Source organism: Pristiophorus japonicus, chromosome 1, assembly GCF_044704955.1.
Source record: "Pristiophorus japonicus isolate sPriJap1 chromosome 1, sPriJap1.hap1, whole genome shotgun sequence".
Classification (NCBI taxonomy): Eukaryota; Metazoa; Chordata; class Chondrichthyes; family Pristiophoridae; genus Pristiophorus; species Pristiophorus japonicus.
The window spans coordinates 55,177,471-55,192,355 of record NC_091977.1 but is presented as its reverse complement, the minus strand read 5'-3'; positions in this window follow the sequence as shown (position 1 = coordinate 55,192,355).

Sequence of the window (14,885 nt, the reverse complement as noted above, 5' to 3'; positions counted from 1 at the left end):
GCACCTGGAGTACTGCGTGCAGTTTTGGTCACCTTACTTAAGGAAGGATATAGTAGCTTTGGAAGGGGTACAGAGACGATTCATTAGGCTGATTCCGGAGATGAGGTGTTTACCTTATGATGATAGATTGAGTAGACTGGGTCTTTACTCATTGGAGTTCAGAAGGATGAGGGGTAATCTTATAGAAACATTTAAAATAATGAAGGGGATAGACAGGATAGAGGCAGAGAGGTTGTTTCCACTGGACGGGGAGACTAGAACTAAGGGGCACAGCCTCAAAATACGGGGGAGCCAATTTAAAACTGAGTTGAGAAGGAATTTCTTCTCCCAGAGGGTTATGAACCTATGGAATTCTCTGCCCAAGGAAGCAGTTGAGGCTAGTTCATTGAATATATTCAAATCACAGATAGATAGATTTTTAACCAATAAGTGAATTAAGGGTTATGGGGAGCGGGCGGGTAAGTGGGGTAAGCTGAGTCCACGGCCAGATCAGCCATGATCTTGTTGGGTGGCGGAGCAGGCTCGAGGGTCTAGATGGTCTACTTCTGTTCCTAATTCTTATGTTCTTATTAATGTTGGGGAAGTCCAGAAACAGGGGTTACAGTCTAAGGATAAGGGGTAAGCCATTTAGGACCGAGATGAGGAGAAACTTCTTCACCCAGAAAGTGGTGAGCCTGTGGAATTCTCTTCCACAGAAAGTTGTTGAGGCCAATTCACTAAATATATTCAAAACGGAGTTAGATGTAGTCCTTAATACTAGGGGGATCAAGGGGTATGGCGAGAAAGCAGGAATGGGGTACTGAAGTTTCATGTTCAGCCATGAACTCATTGAATGGCGGTGCAGGCTCGAAGGGCCAAATGGCCTACTCCTGCACCTATTTTCTATGTTTCTATGTTTCTATCCTCCTCCAATGCCTCTGCTCTGTTGTCCAGCTGGCTGCGACACCCCTCGCTTGGTTCCATTCTTATCTATCCAATCGTAGCCAGAGAATTACTGCAATGGCTTCTCTTCCCGCTCCCACACCATTGCCTATACCATCCCCCAAGGATCTATCCTTGGCTCTCTCGTATTTCATATCAACATGTTACCCCTTGGTGACATCATCCAAAGCCACAACATCAGGTTCCAGATCTACACTGATGACACCCAGCTCAATCTCACCAGCACCTCTCTCAATCCCGACACTGTATTTGATTTGTCAGACTGCTTGTCGGACATCCAGTACTGGACGAGCAGAAATTTCCTCCAACTAAATATTAGGAAGATCAAAGCCATTTCCTTCAATTGCCTCCACAATCTCTGTTCCCTAGCCACCGACTCCATCACTCTCCCTGGCAACTGTCTGTGGCTGGTTTGGGTGAAGAACCTTTTCCCCATTAAATCTCTGGTTTGGGTGAACAGTTGCACTCTAGGGCAGTCGAGGCGGTCGCTCGACCCAACTGCCTGCCTCTGTTCCACAACTATGTTCATCCCCGGTGTCCCTGGAGATGGAGTATGTGACCGATACGCATCGGAGAGACTGGGCCTATATTCCCTTCAGTTTCGAAGAATGAGAGGTGATTTCATTTTCCAGTCGGCAAACAGTGACTAGTAAGGTGTGCAGGGATCAGTGCTGGGTCCTCACAACTTAGAATCTATATTAGTGACATAGATGAAGGGACCGAGTGTAATGTAGCCAGGTTTTCTGATGATACAAGAATGGGTGTGAAAGCAAATTGTGAGGAGGACACAAAAAATCTGCAAAGGGATATAGACAGGCTAAGTGAATGGGCAAAAATTTGGCAGATGGAGAATAATGTGGGAAAATGTGAGGTTATCCACTTTGGCAGAAACTATGGGCCCAAGTTTCGGGTCGCGCCTAGAACGGCGCAGCCCCGACCTGGACGCCCGTTTTTCGCGCCACAAAGTGCGCCTAAAAAAACTTACCAAATTCTCCGGCTCCCTGCAGGTCGTTTGCAGCTCGGCGTGCGCAGCACGAGCTGTAGTGGGGTGGAGCTAAGTCTCTACGCTACAGTGGGCACGCATGTGCAGTAGCTCCAGGCGCCCAAAACTGTGTGGGAGGGGCCCGAAGCACGCAGCCCCTAGCCCTGGCCGAATGGCCTCACTGGGGCTGCGTGCATAAGGCTGCCTCCCACGCCCAGCTCCTGCTTCCTCCCGACCCGACTCGACTCCCGCTTCCCCCCCGCCCCCCCCGGACCCGACCCAACCCGACCCCCCGGACTGGACCTGACCCGCGCTCCCCCCCCCCACCCCCCACCCGACCTGACCTCCCTCTCCCTCCCTCCCTCCCTCCCCCTCCACCCCCCGGACCCGAACCGACCCGACCCGACCCGACCCGCGCTCCCTCCCTCCCCCCTACCCGAACCAACCCGACCTCCCTCCTCCCCACGCCCCCGACCCGACCCGTGCTCCCGACCACCCCCCCCCCCCGGACCAGACCCGACCCGACCCGACCCGACCCGCGCTCCCGACCCCGAGCCGCGCTCCCCCCGACTCGACCCACACTCCCCCCGACCCGACCCGCGCTCCCGACCCCGGACCCCAGACTCGGCCCAACCCAACGCCACCTACCTGTAAATCTGGTGCTGGGGACGGGCCCTGCTCAATGTCTTGGGCCCGGCCGGCCCGGCCCGTTCAGCCTCCCTCCCCCTTCTCCTTTCCCCTCCTTCTCCTTGCCCCCCTTCTCCTTCCCCCCTCCTTTCCCCCCCTTCTCCCCCCTTCCCCTCCTCCCTCCTTCCCCTTCCCCTCCTCCCCTGCTTCCCCTTCTCCCCCTTCCCTCCCTCTTCTCTCCCTTCCCTCCCCCTTCTCCCCCATCCCTTCCCCTTCCCTCCCTCCCCCTCTGCCCCCCTCCTCTCCCCCTGACCCCCCTCTCTCCCTCTACCCCCCTCCTCCCCCTCCCCTCACTGTCAGAAACAGACACTGACAGACAGAGAGTGAGAGACACAGACAGACAGACAGACAGAGAGATAGAGACCCTGACAGAGACACACTGGGGGGGGGGCATCCCAGCACGCTGTTGGAGGGCTCCCGGTGCTGCAGTCGGTAAGTAGAAAAAGTTTTATTTATTGATTTAAAAAAAAAAAAATTTTCTTATTAATTTTTTTTGATTGATTTATTGGTTGATTTATTGATGTATTTATCATTTATTATTGATGATGGCTCTTTATTTGTAAAACTGAAGTGTTTAATGTTTGTAAACTTCCCTTTAAACCCCCCCCCCCCCCAATTCCCTACGTCTGATTTGTAACCGACGCCTGATTTTCTAAAGTGTAGACAAGGTTTTTTCGAGCATACAAAAATCTTCACTTACTCCATTCTAAGTTAGTTTGGAGTAAGTTTTCACTGCCGAAACTTTGAAAACAGGCGTAAGTGGCCGGACACGACCCCTTTTGAAAAAAAAATTCTGTTCCAAAGTGAAACTGTTCTTACTGACGAGAACTGGAGCAAACTAAATGCCGAGAATTTGAATTTCTTAGATACTCCGTTCTACACCAGTTGCTCCAAAAAATCAGGAGCAACTGAGGCCGAAACTTGGGCCCATAGAAACATAGAAACATAGAAAATAGGTACAGGAGTAGGCCATTCAGCCCTTCGAGTCTGCACCAACATTCAAAAAGATCATGGCTAATCATTCAACTCAGTACCTCTGTCCGCTTTCTCTCCAGATCCCTTTAGCCGTAAGGGCCATATCCAACTCCCTCTTGAATATATCTAACAAATTGGCATCAACAACTCTCTGCGGTAGAGAATTCCACAGGTTAACAACTCTCTGAGTGAAGAAGTTTCTCCTCATCTCGGTCCTCAATGGTTTACCCCTTATCCTAAGACTATGTCCCCTGGTTCTGGACGTCCCCAACAACGGGAACATTCTACCCGCATCTAACCTGTCCAGTCCCGTCAGAATTTTATATGTATCTATGAGATCCCCTCTCATTCTTCTAAACTCCAGTGAATATAGGCCCAGTCGATCCAGTCTCTCCTCATATGTCAGTCCAGCCATCCCGGGAATCAGTCTGGTGAACCTTTGCTGCAATCCCTCAATAGCAAGAATGTCCTTCCTCAGATTAGGAGATCAAAACTGAACACAATATTTCAGGTGAGGCCTCACCAAGGCCCTGTACAACTGCAGTAAGACCTGCCTGCTCCTATACTCAAATCCCTAGCTATGAAGGCCAATATGCCATTTGCCTTCTTCACCGCCTGCTGCACCTGCACGCCAACTTTCAATGACTGATGTACCATGAAACCCAGGTCTCGTTGCACCTCCCCTTTTCCTAATTTGCCGCCATTCAGATAATATTCTGCCTTTGTGTTTTTGCCACCAAAGTGGATAACCTCATCCACATTATACTGCATCTGCCATGCATTTGCCCACTCACCCAACCTGTCCAAGTCACCCTGCAGCCTCTTAGCATCCTCCTCACAGCTCACACTGCCACCCAGCTTAGTGTCATCTTAAAACGTGGAGATACTACACTCAATTCCTTCATCTAAATCTGCCTGCCATTCTGAAAAGTACCCATTTACTCCTACTCTTTGCTTCCTGTCTGCCAACCAGTTCTCAATTCACATCAGCACACTCCCCCCAATCCCATGTGCTTTAACTTTGCACATTAATCTCTTGTGTGGGACCTTGTCAAAAGCCTTCTGAAAGTACAAATACACCACATCAACTGGCTAGCATGTGACGCGTCATTGTACGGAGTCGGGTGTGTATTACAACAAGCTAACGTTGCGGGGAAGTTGCAACCTGTCGCATATGCTTCCAGGAGCTTGTCAAAGCCGAGAGGACCTACAGCATGATTGAGAAAGAGGCATTAGTGTGTGTGTGTGTGTGTGTGTGTTCGGGGTAAAGAAAATCCATCAGTACCTGTTTGGCCTCAAATTTGAGCTGGAAACCGATCACAGGCCCCTCACATACCTGTTCGCTGAAAACAAGGGGATAAATACTAATGCCTCAGCCCGCATACAAAGGTGGGCACTCGCGCTATCAGCGTATAACTATACCATCCGCCACAGCCCAGGCATGTGCGGATGCTCTCAGTCGGCTACCATTGCCCACCACGGGGGTGGAAATGGCACAGCCTGAAAACTTGTTGATGGTGGCGCAGCCTGCAGACTTGGTGATGGTCATGGAAGCAATTGAAAATGATGAATCACCTGTCATGACCCGCCAGATTAGGACTTGGATCAGCCAAGAGCCTCTGCTGTCCCTAGTAAAAAACTGTATACTGCATGGGAGCTGGGCCCGCATCCCAGTTGAAATGCAAGAGCTAATCAAGTCGTTCCAGCGGCGAAAGGACGAGCTGTCCATTCAGGCAGGCTACCTGTTGTGGGGTAACCGTGTAGTGCTACCCAAATTGGGCAGCGAGATGTTCATCTCGGATCTCCACAGCACACACCCGTGTATAGTAATGATGAAAGCAATAGACAGATCCCACGTGTGGTGGCCCGGTATCGACTTTGACTTCGAGTCCTGTGTACATCAATGCAGCGTATGTGCTCAGTTGAGCAACACGCCCAGAGAGGCACCACTAAATTTGTGGTCCTCGCCCTCCAGACCATGGTCGAGGATCCATGTCGACTCTGCGGGCCCGTTTCTCGGTAAAATGTTCCTGGTGGTGGCGGATGCTTTTTCAAAATGGATTGAATGTGAAATAATGTCGGGAAGCACCGCCACCGCCATCATTGAAAGCCTGAGGGCCATGTTTGCCACTCAAGGCCTGCCTGACATACTAGTCAGTGACAACGGGCCATGTTTCACCAGTGCCGAATTTAAAGAATTCATGACCCACAATGGGATCAAACATGTCACCTCGGCCCCGTTTAAACCAGCCTTCAATGGGCAGGCAGAGCGGACAGTACAAACAATCAAACAGAGCCTTAAACGGGTCACAGAAGGCTCACTCCAAACCCGCCTGTCCCGAGCTACCGCACAAGACCCCACTCACTCACAGGGGTGCCACCGGCTGAGCTACTCATGAAAAGGACACTTAAAACCAGACTCTCGCTGGTTCACCCTAACCTGCATGATCAGGTAGAGAGCATGCAGCAGCAACAAAATGTAAACGATGGTCGCACCACTGTGTCACGGGAAATTGATCTGAATGACCCTGTGTATGTGCTAAACTATGGACATGGTCCCAAGTGGATCGCGGGCACGGTGATAGCTAAAGAAGGGAATAGGGTGTTTGTAGTCAAACTTGACAATGGACAAATTTGCAGAAAGCACCTGGACCAAACGACGCTGCGGTTCACAGACTGCCCTGAACAACCCACAGCAGACACCACCTTTTTCGAGCCCACAACACACACCCAAAGGATCAACGACACCACGCCGGACCAGGAAATCAAACACATCACGCCCAACAGCCCAGCAAGGCCAGGCTCACCCAGCAGCCCTGCAGGGCCAATAACACGCCAGTCCAGTGAGGGCACAGCCAACACATCAGAACAGACATTTGTACCGTGGCGGTCCACCAGGGAAAGAAAGGCTCCCGACCGCCTCACCTTGTAAATAGTTTTCACTTTGACTTTGGGGGCGGGGGAGTGATGTTGTGTATCTGCAAAGCATGCACTTCCATGTTCCCTTGGGAGCTCATCCCCTGAACTCCCAAAGGAACCCAGCATCCCTTGGGAGCACTGTATATCAGCCGGCCTCTAAGGCCTGTTCCTCACTCTGGAGTGTCTTATTAAAGACTGAGGTCACTGTTACTTTAACCTCCCTGTGTGCAGCCTCATCTGTGTTAGGAACACAATAAATCTCTTGTGTGGGACATTGTCAAAGGCCATTTGAAAGTCGAAGCACACCACATCCACTGGTTCTCCCTTGTCCACTCTACGAGTTACATCCTCAAAAAATTCCAGAAGATTTGTCAAGCATGATTTCCCTTTCATAAATCCATGCTGACTTGAACCGATCCTGTCACTGCTTTCCAAATGCGCTGCTATTTCATCTTTAATAATTGATTCCAACATTTTCCCCATTACCAATGTCAGGCTAACCGGTCTACAATTACCCGTTTTTTCTCTCCCTCCTTTCTTAAAAAGTGGGGTTACATTAGCTACCCTCCAATCCATAGGAACTGATCCAGAGTCGATAGACTGTTGGAAAATGATCACCAATGCATCCACTATTTCTAGGACCACTTCCTGAAGTACTCTGGGATGCAGACTATCAGGCCCTGGGGATTTATCGGCCTTCAATCCCATCAATTTCCCGAACACAATTTCCTGACCAGTAAGGATTTCCTTCAGTTCTTCCTTCTCGCTAGACTCTCGGTCCCCTAGTATTTCCGGAAGGTTATTTGTGTCTTCCTTAGTGAAGATAGAACCAAAGTATTTGTTCAATTGGTCTGCCATTTCTTTGTTCCCCATTATAACTTCACCTGATTCTGACTGCAAAGGACCTACATTTGTTTTCACTAATCTTTTTCTCTTCACATATCTATAGAAGCTTTTGCAGTCAGTTTTTATGTTCCCAGCAAGCTTCCTCTCATAATCTATTTTCCCCTTCCTAATTAAATCCTTTGTCCTCCTCTGCTGAATTCTAAATTTCTCCCAGTCCTCAGGTTTGCTGCTTTTTCTGGCCAAGTTATATGCCTCTTCCTTGGATTCAACACTATCCCTAATTTCTCTTGTTAGCCACGGTTGAGCCACCTTCCCAATTTTATTTTTACTCCAGACAGGGATGTACAATTGTTGAAGTTCATCCATGTGATCTTTAAATGTCTGCCATTGCCTATCCACCGTCAACCCTTTAAGTATCAATCACCAGTTTATTCGAGTCAATTCATGTCTCATACCATAATAGAAAAGCAAATTATAATTTAAATGGAGAAAAATTGCAAAGTGCTGCAGTACAGAGGGATCTGGGGGTCCTTGTGCATGAAACACAAAATGTTAGTATGCAGGTACAGCAAGTAATCAGAAAGGCAAATGGAATGTTGGCCTTTATTGCAAGTGGGATAGAGTATAAAAGCAGAGAATCTTACTACAACTGTACAGGGTATTGGTGAGGCTATACCTGGAGTACCGTTTTGGTCTCCGTATTTAAGGAAGGATATACTTGCATTGGAGTCTGTTCAGAGAAGGTTCACTAGGTTGATTCCGGAGATGAGGGGTTTGATTTATGAGAATAGGTTGCATAGGTTGGGCCTATACACATTCGAGTTTAAAAGAATGAGAGGTGATCTTATTGAAACTTATAAGATAATGAGGGGACTCGACAAAGTGGATGCAGGAAGGATATATCCACTCATAGGGGAAACTAAAACTAGGGGACATCATCTTAGAATAAGGGGCCAGCTATTTAAAACTGAGAGGAGGAGAAATTTCTTCTCTCAGAGGTTTGTAAATCTGTGGAATTCTCTGCCCTGGAGAGCTGTGGAGGCTGGGTCATTGAATATATTTAAGGTGGAGATAGACAGACTTTTGAGCGATAAGGGAGTAAAGGGTTATGGGGAGCGGACAGGGAAGTGGAGCTGAGTCCATGATCAGAACAGCCATGTTCATATTGAATGGCGGAGCAGACTCGAGGGGCCAAATGCCCTCCTCCTGCTCCCATTTCATATGTTCTTATGTTCTTATGTTCTTATGAAATGCATAAAATTCTTAAGGGGCTTAACAGGGTGGATGCTCGGAGGAGGTTTCCCCTGGCTGGGGAGTATAGAACCAGGGGTCACAGTCTCAGAATAAGGGGTCAGCCATTTAGGACTGAGATGAGGTGGGATTTCTTCACTCAAAGGATGAATTTGTTATTCTCTACCCCAGAGGGCTGTGGTTGCTTAGTCGTTGAGTATATTAAAGACAGAGATCGATACATTTTTGGATAAGGGAACCAAGGGATATGGGAATGTGGAGTTGAGGTAGAAGATCTGTTATGTCTTTAGATGCTCTTATAATGACTCCATGAGGTAATGAGTTGTACTTTAACTGTAGTGACCTTAGTCCTTTATTGATAACTCCAGAGGATCACACCTGGTGGCCTGCCTTTTATATTAAGCCTGACACACCTGTACAGTAACCTACAAGTCTCTCACTGAGGTGCCCCCTGGTGGCACACCTTGTAATAGTACAAGCAGTATCCATGTAGGATACATGACATCACTCTCCCCCAAGCCTTTAATTCAAATCGCATTCATGCATTGACTGTGCTCTGGGCTTAGCTCTATCTGGTTGACCCTTGGAGGGTCATTTCCATCTTGGGTGAGTAGGTGGTGTATCGTTGGCAGTAGAGGTGCTGGTGGTTTGTGTTTGTGCATCCATGACCACTCCATTCTCTTCCCCCACCGCCAACTCCCCCCCCCCCCCCCACATATAGATAATGCCGGTGGTTCAGTACATTCATGTACATTTAAGTCCAGAAAAGAAAATTGCATTTACATCATTACATTTGTGGTACAGTTGTGAGGCAAGTACAGTTGACTGGTGAGGTACATACTTGATATATGCTTCGAATCAGTACTGGTGTGTGAGGACAAACTAGTGCCAGAACTGCTGGATGGTGTCCAGGTAGTCTGGTGGTGGCGCGGTGCCCAGTGCTGGCAGTGGGAACCCGGTTTGCTAAAGTTGCCTGCTCTCGGGGCCTTTGCCATTGCTCCTAGCGTCGGGCAGGTTCACAGATGCCTGTGTCCTCCCTGTACTTTCCTTGCCCCCCGGGATGCTGCTGCTCCCTGAGGAACAGTCGTCTGGCAGTGCACAGGCAACTGCTGACTCGCTTGCCTGGGCTTTATTTGGTTTGGGATCCTGGCTGGTCCCGGCCCCATTTGGGAGACCCGTTGCGGGTGACCCTTCGTTCTCGGGTGTAGCCTTCGTGGTGATGGTGTCTGGGGACTGTGCCTAAGCGCGGTTTGCTCTTTCAGGCTCGTGGCAGTTGGTGCCATTGGGTGCCTGAGAGGTAGAGCCGATCAGGGGCAGGGTATCGATACTGGTGCCATTGCCCTCCTGAGATCGCTTGCTCTGCAGATTGTATGTATTGGCTGCTGGTGGCCACACTCCATGGTGCCTAACTCTGATCCCAGGGATGCAGGCTACTACATTGGGTAGCTAGCTGGACCTGTGTACTCCCGATGGGTGTCTGCCTGCTGCATTGAGTGTATACAGTTGAAATCCTACATCGCACGTTTCATTACACATAGTAAATAATCTGTAGCTCCGATCGCGATCGCGTGACTTTTCTTTGCTTATTGCATGTACACAACTCCGATCATCAATTGCACATTTTACATCGAACTCACAGTTGCTGTTACATTGATTGAGAGTGTGGAACTGTCCCTTTAAGTGTGGTGAGTTGTGAGCCTCCTTTAAGAGAGCCTTGCTATCTTTACCCCAATCCTCTTCTCCGTTTGGTACCACGTGTTGCACCATTAGCGCTGCACCTTGTGGTCTGGCCGTGGCCATCTTTTTCTTCAGCGCATCACCTCGTGGTTTGGGCACCATCTTTCCTCCATCCACGATGTCGACTGCGGTGATCCTCTTTCCCCGGGTTCTGCCACCGAAGCTGGGAAGTCGCCTTTGGATCCGATTTTCTTCCTCCGGAGTCCTGCCACTGGAGCCCGGAAGGTGCGTTCGGGTCGTCTCAGCTAGACATCTCCACGCAGTCGTGCTGAGCGGTCTGTGCCTCGGGTGCTGTGCTGGTCTGCTCTCTGGTGCTGGGTCCACCCTCAGGTGAGGGCTTGCTTTGCCTCTGAACGCGGAGGACGTCGATCGCTGGAGGGATTAAATCTTCCCAACTCCAATGGATCTTCTCCATCCACCTTCTTCCGAGTAGCATTGGTCCATCACCTGCAACAATCCACAGAGGGAACGTGTGCACCGTGTCATCATGGAGTACTTTTACATCCGCATTACAAACGACTGGTATAGGTGCGCAGCTTTGCCTGAACCGGGACCAACTTAGGTCGTTCAGCTTGATTGTCCCATAGCCTCTCAATGCTTCTTGATTCATTACTGACTAGCTCTCCCCCGTGTCCACTTCCATGAAGACTGGAACGCCATTTATCTCGACTTCCATCCTCAACGGGGAACGCTCGGTGGTGCAGGTAAACATGCTATATACCTCATCGTGGGGCTGAGCTGCCTCTCTGACTATTGTTTCATAATCCGCGATGGATTCATGGCCATCTGCAGATTCTTCATCAACACAGTGAGTCATATTTCTTTTACACATTCACTGGAGGTGGCCTTTTGTGCTGCAGCCTTTTCATACATAGTCTTTAAAACGGCACCGGTGAGCCCTGTGATTCCCTCCGCAATGCCAGCATGGTGCTACTCAGCTAGCCCCCGTCAGCGGACTCTGAGTTAAGGGACTTGGGGGCCTGTTCTCTCTTCCTTGAGAAGGTTCACCTTCTACAGTCCAGCCTCTAAAAGGCGCCACTCTCTGCACAGTACTTGCCGGGTTTGAGTCCTGAGGGTGAGTCATCTGCCTAGAGCCGCAGGTCGAGGTCATGAATGCTTGGCTCACGGAGATAGCCTTCTGCAGTGTGACTCGGTATCTGCAGACAGTAGCTTATGAAGAAGGCCCTCATGGCCGATTCCAATGACAAAGATATCCTGCAGCGCTTCGGTGAGGTGGTTGCCGAAATCACATGGTGCCGCATTTTTCGCAATTTCCTGGCCTTCGGGCTGCCGGCGGGTGTAAAACCGGTGTCTGGCCGTGAGGATGCTCTCCTTGGGCATTCTTGGATCAGCGTTACAAGCTCCTTGTACATCTTGGTCATTGTCTTTGCTGGTGCCAACAAGTCCCTGATGAGGCGATAGACAGTGGGCCCACAACTGGTTAGCAGGATAGCTCTACACTTATCAGCCAGTGTGGCCGGATTGTCACCTGCCAGGTCATTTGCTGTGAAGAAGTGGTCGAGCATCTCCACAAAGGTGTCCCAATCATCACCATTGGCGAACTGCTGCAACGTGAAGGTCCGTAATCTCATCGCCAATTGTTATGTCTTTAGATGCTCTGATAATGACTCCACGAGGCAATGTATTGTACTTGAACTGTAGTGACCTTAGTCCTTTATTGATAACTCCAGAGTAAGGATCATACCTGGTGGCCTGCCTTTTATACTAGGCCTGGCACACCTGTACAGGTAACCTACAAGTCTACCACTGAGGTGCCCCCTAGTGGCAAATCTTGTAATAGTACAAGCAGTAACCATGTAGGATACATGACAAGATCAGCCATGATCTTTTTGAATGGCGGAGCAATCTCGAAGGGCTGAATGGCCTTCTCCTGCTCCATTTTCTTGGCCCGTAATTTGTGGTCAGAGGCGAAGCAAAGGTGTAGTTAAAGTCAATGGAAGTTAATGGGGAATCCGTAATGCAAACTGCTGTGACGTCAACAAGCTGTCTAAACAGCCGATCAAAACTCAGAATTCTCACAGACAGCGAACAAGGAAGTGGGTAAGATCCAAAAATTCTAACTTTCAAAAAATGTTACCGAGAGTAAAACAAAGATTGCGGCTCTCACATGGGGAAAAGGCAAACTTGAAATAAAGATGAACAAACTTTTAAAATGTATTTTTACGTTTCTTAAAATGTTTTATTTTCATTAAAATGGATAAATTCGACACTGCACAAATGTAAAATTAATTTTCCAGGGCCATAACCTTGGTTTAGCCATCGATACCCCGAAGGTAGCAGGCCAAGTACATAAGGCATACGGAGTACTAGGGGGAGTGTTTGCTAGTGCTGTTGGGGAGGGGTTAAACTAATATGGCAGGGGGATGGGAACCGAAGCAGGGAGACAGAGGGAAGTAGAATGGGGGCAGAAGCAAAAGATAGAAAGAAGAAAAGTAAAAGAGGAGGGCAGAGAAACCCAAGGCAAAAATCAAAAAGGGCCACATTATAGCAAAATTCCAAAAGAGCAAAGAGTGTTAAAAAGACAAGCCTGAAGCCTCTGTGCCTCAATGCAAGGAGTATTCGTAATAGGGTGGACGAATTAACTGCACAGGCAGCAATAAATGAATATAATATAATTGGCATCACGGAGACATGGCTCCATGGTGACCAAGGCTGGGAACTCAACATCCAGGGGTATTCAACAGCATAGTCAGAAAGGAAAAGGAGGTAGGGTAGTGTTGCTGGTTAAAGAGGAAATTAATGCAATAGTAAGGAAGGACATTAGCTTGCATGATATGGAATGTGTATGGGTGGAGCTGCGGAATACCAAAGGGCAGAAAACGCAAGTGGGAGTTGTGTACTGACCACCAAACAGTAGTAGTGAGGTTGGGGACAGCATCAAACAAGAAAGAAAGGTAACTTGGTATGAGACATGAATTGGCTAGAATAGACGGCGAGTGATACTTAAAGGGTTGACGGTGGATAGGCAATGGCAAACATTCAAAGATCACATGGATAAACTTCAACAATTGTACACCCCTGTCTGGAGTAAAAATAAAATGGGGAAGGTGGCTCAACCGTGGCTAACAAGGGAAATTAAAGATAGTGTTAAATCCAAAGAAGAGGCATATAAATTGGCCAGAAAAAGCAGCAAACCTGAGGACTGGGAGAATTTTATAATGCAGCAGAGGAGAACAAAGGGTTTAATTCGGAGGGGGAAAATAGAGTATGAGAGGAAGCTTGCTGGGAACATAAAAACTGACTGCAAAAGCTTCTATAGATATGTGAAGAGAAAAAGATTAGTGAAGACAAACGTAGGTCCCTTGCAGCCAGATTCAGGTGAATTTATAATGGGAAAAAGAAATGGCGGACCAGTTAAACAAATACTTTGGTTCTGTCTTCATGAAGGAAGATACAAATGAACTTCCGGAAATACTAGGGGACCGAGAGTCTAGTGAGAAGGAGGAACTGAAGGAAATCCTTATTAGGCGGGAAATTGTATTAGGGAAATTGATGGGATTGAAGGCCGATAAATCCCTGGGGCCTGATAGTCTGCATCCCAGAGTACTTAAGGAAGTAGCCCTAGAAATAGTGGATGCATTGGTGATCATTTTCCAACAGTCTATCGACTCTGGATCAGTTCCTATGGACTGGAGGGTAGCTAATGTCACACCACTTTTTAAGAAAGGAGGGAGAGAGAAAACGGGTAATTATAGACCGGTTAGCCTGACATCAGTAGTGGGAAAATGTTGGAATCAATTATTAAAAATGAAATAGCAGCGCACTTGGAAAGCAGTGACGGGATTGGTCCAAGTCAGCATGGATTTATGAAAGAGAAATCCATTCAGCATGGATTTATGAAAGAAAAATCTTCCAGAATTTTTTGAGGATATAACTGGTAGAATGGACAAGAGGGAACCAGTGGATGTGGTGTATTTGGACTTTCAAAAGGCTTTTGACAAGGTCCCATACAAGAGATTGGTGTGCAAAATTAAAGCACATGGTGTTGGGGGTAATGTACGCACGTGGATAGAGAACTGGTTGGCAGACAGGAAGCAGAGAGTCGGGATAAACGGGTCCTTTTCAGAATGGCAGGCAGTGACTAGTGGAGTGCCGCAGGGCTCATTGCTGGGACCTCAGCTCTTTACAATATACATTAATGATTTAGATGAAGGAATTGAGTGTAATATCTCCAAGTTTGCAGATGACACTAAACTGGGTGGTGGTGTGAGCTGTGAGGAGGATGCTAAGAGGCTGCAGGGTGACTTGGACAGGTTAGGTGAGTGGACAAACGCATGGCAGATGCAGTATAATGTGGATAAACGTGAGGTTATCCACTTTGATGGCAAAAATACGAAGGCAGAATATTATCTGAATGGTGACAGATTAGGAAAAGGGAAGGTGCAACGAGACTTGGGTGTCATGGTACATCAATCATTGAAAGTTGGCATACAGGTACAGCAGGTGGTGAAAAAGGCAAATGGCATGTTGGCCTTCATAGCTAGAGGATTTGAGTATAGGAGCAGGGAGGTCTTACTGCAGTTGG